Genomic DNA, 4,149 nt, shown 5'->3' on the forward strand with positions numbered 1-4,149 from the left:
GGGGAGCTAAGAGACCACAGGAGCCGACCGATACTGGGTCGATGGCTGCCGGAGAAGGACGTCGCGAGCGCACGCGCGAAAGTGCATCGCCCCGTGGACGGGGAGTGCCTCGACGTCAAGGGGAGCTTCTTGAAGCTAGGCGGAGTCGTCGGCAACGGAGACGAGCGCGCCGAGATGGATGTCGCGGCCCTCAGCCAATCCACCGCCGGAAACCATGATGATATGGATCGAAAAAATCACAACTTCACCAAAAAATCGCTAAGACACCTGCCCCACGGTGGGCGTCAACTGTCGTGGTTCTAAGACTGGCAGTAGAATGGGGGTAGGTATGAGGAGGCAAGATCCCAGCTATGGTGAAGTTGTACACACAAGATTTACGAGTTCAGGCGCTTCACGGTGGAAGTAAAAGCCCTACGTCTGGGTGCCCGGAGGCGGTCGACTGGATTATGTGAGTGTGGTATTATAGGGGTGCGAACCCTTGTCCCTGAGGAGGGGTGGCTTATATAGAGTTCGCCAGACCCCTCCCGCCCTCAATTACACAGGGTTTAAGGTACATAAAGACGAGGCGTTTCTGGTAACGGCAGCAATAAAGTGACATAAATGACCATTAAGTCTATAGAGTAAACGTTCGACCGTTGCTATACAGAGTGGCTTTAGGTCTTCTGATCATCGAGTGATCATTGTCATGGTCGAGTGACACTGAGTCTTCTGAGTGGAACGTTTCTGGTCGAGTGGATGATGGTATCCCTTGAATACTTCTGGATTTAGGGTGATGTCCTAGTGGAGGGTGTCTAGGTCAGGCCTATGACCCTACCCTAGGTACATAGCTTCATCAAGCACCCCATAGACACACAAGTTGATCATTGATCTTTAGCCATGTGCGGTGCCCCCCTCCACCATAATCCACCTCGGTAATATTGTAGCGCTGCTTAGGTGAAGCCCTGTTTCGATAGCAACATCATCACCGTCATCACGTCGTCGTGTTGACGAAGCTCTCCCTCGAAGCTCTACTGGATCGTCAGTTCACGGGACGTCACTAAGCCGAACGTGTGCAGATCGCCGAGGTGTCGTATCTTCGGTACTAGATCGGTCGATCATGAAGACGTACGACTACATCAACCGCGTTGTCATAATGCTTCCGCTTACGGTCTACGAGGGTACGTAGACGATACTCTCCCCTCTTGTTGTTATGCATCACCATGATCTTGCGTGTGCGTAGCAGTTTTTTTGAAATTACTGCGTTCCCCAACAGTGATATCAGAGCCAGGTTTATGAGTAGATGTTATATGCACGAGTAGAACACAAAGCAGTTGTGGGTGTGGGTATATACATATTGCTTGCCGTCACTAGTTGATTCTTGATTCAGCGGCATTGTTGGATGAAGCGGCCCAGACCGACATTACATGTACGCTTATGCGAGACTGGTTATACCGACGTGCTTCCCACACAGGTGGCCAGTGGGTGTCTGTTTCTCCAGCTTTAGTTGAATCGGATTCAATGAACAGGGTTCTTTCTGAAGATCAAAAAGCAATCACTATACCGCGTTGTGGTTTTTGATGCGTAGGTAAGAACGGTTCTTGCTCAGCCCGTAGCAGCCACGTAAAACTTGCAATGACAAAGTAGAGGATGTCTAACTTGTTTTTGCAGTGCATGTTGTGATGTGATATGGTCAAGACATGATGCTAAATTTTATTGTACGAGATGATCATGTTTTGTAACACAGTTATCGACAACTGGCAGGAGCCATATGGTTGTCACTTTATTGTATGAAATGCAATCGCCATGTAATTGCTTTACTTTATCACTAAGCGGTAGTGATAGTCATAGAAGGAATAGTTGGCGAGATGACAACGATGCTTCGATGGAGATCAAGGTGTCAAGCCGATGACGATGGTGATCATGACGGTGCTTTGGAGATGGAGATCAAAGGCACAAGATGATGATGGCCATATCATATCACTTATATTGATTGCATGTGATGTTTATCCTTTATGCATCTTATTTTGCTTAGTTCAGCGGTAGCATTATAAGATGATCTCTCACTAAATCTCAAGGTACAAGTGTTCTCCCTGAATATGTACCGTTGCTACAGTTCGTCGTGCCAAGACACCACGTGATGATCGGGTGTGATAAGCTCTACGTTCACATACAACGGGTGCAAGCTAGTTTTGCACACGCGGAATACTCGGGTTAAACTTGACGAGCCTAGCATATGCAGATATGGCCTCGGAACACTGGAGACCGAAAGGTCGAGCGTGAATCATATAGTAGATATGATCAACATAGTGATGTTCACCATTGAAAACTACTCCATCTCACATGATGATCGAACATGGTTTAGTTGATATGGATCACGTGATCGCTTAGATGACTAGAGAGATGTCTATCTAAGTGGGAGTTCTTAAGTAATTTGATTAATTGAACTTTAATTTATCATGAACTTAGTACCTAATAGTATTTTGCATGTCTATGTTGTTGTAGATAGATGGCCCGTCCTGTTCTTCCGTTGAATTTTAATGCATTCCTAGAGAAAGCTAAGTTGAAAGATGATGGTAGCAACTACACGGACTGGGTCCGTAACTTGAGGATTATCCTCATTTCTGCACAGAAGAATTACGTCCTGGAAGCACCGCTAGGTGACAAACCCACTGCAGGAGCAACGCCAGATGTTATGAACACCTGGCAAAGAAAAGATGATGACTACTCGATAGTTCAATGTGCCATGCTTTACGGCTTAGAACCGGGACTTCAATGAAGTTTTGAACGTCATGGAGCATATGAGATGTTCCAGGAGTTGAAGTTAATATTTAAAGCAAATGCCTGGATTGAGAGATATGAAGTCTCCAATAAATTCTAGAGCTGCAAGATGGAGGAGAATAGTTCTGTCAGTGAACATATACTCAGAATGTCTGGGTACCACAACCACTTGACTCAACTGGGAGTTAATCTTCGTGATGATAGTGTCATTGACAAAGTTCTTCAATCACTGCCACCAAGCTACAGAGCTTCGTGAGGAACTATAATATGCAAGGGATGGATAAGACGATTCCTGAGCTCTTCGTAATGCTAAAGGTTGCAGAGGTAGAAATCAAGAAGGAGCATCAAGTGTTGATGGTCAACAAGACCACCAGTTTCAAGAAAAACGGTAAAGGGAAGAAAGGGAATACCAAAAAGAACAGCAAGCCAGTTGCTGCTCAAGTGAAGAAACCCAAGTCTGGACCTAAGCCTGAGACTGAGTGCTTCTACTGCAAAGGAACTGGTCACTAGAAGCGGAACTGCCCCAAGTATTTGGTGGAGAAGAAGGATGGCAAAGTGAAAGGTATATTTTGTATACATGTTATTGATGTGTACCTTACTAATGCTCGCAGTAGTGCCTGGGTATTTGATACTGGTTCAGTTGCTAACATCTGCAACTCGGAACGGGGGCTAGGAATTAAGCGAAGATTGGCTAAGGACAAGGTGACGATGCGCGTGGGAAATGGTTCCAAAGTCGATGTGATCACCGTCGGCACACTACCTCTACATCTACCTTCGGGATTAGTTTTAGACCTGAATAATTGTTATTTGGTGCCACCGTTGAGCATGAACATTATATCTAGATCTTGTTTAATGCGAGACGGTTATTCATTTAAATCAGAGAATAATGGTTGTTCTATTTATATGAGTAATATCTTTTATGGTCATGCACCCTTGATGAGTGGTCTATTTTTACTAAATCTTGATAGTAGTGATACACATGTTCATAGTATTGAAGCCAAAAGATGCTGAGTTGATAATGATAGTGCAACTTATTTGTGGCACTGCCGTTTAGGTCATATTGGTGTAAAGCGCATGAAGAAACTCCATTCTGATGGAATTCTGGAATCACTTGATTATGAATCACTTGGTACTTGCGAAACATGCCTCATGGGTAAGATGACTAAAACTCGGTTCTCCGAAACAATGGAATGAGCAACAGAGTTATTGGAAATCATACATATTGATGTATGTGGTCCAATGAACATTGAAGCTCGCGGCGGATATCGTTATTTTCTCACCTTCACAGATGATTTGAGAAGATATGGGTATATCTACTTGATGAAACAAAAGTCTGAAACATTTGAAAAGTTCAAAGAATTTTAGAGTGAAGTGGAAAATCATCGTAACAAG

The sequence above is a fragment of the Triticum urartu genome, chromosome 6A (genome assembly GCF_056163025.1).
Source record: "Triticum urartu cultivar PI428250 chromosome 6A, HENAU_Tu73, whole genome shotgun sequence".
NCBI lineage: Eukaryota > Viridiplantae > Streptophyta > Magnoliopsida > Poales > Poaceae > Triticum > Triticum urartu.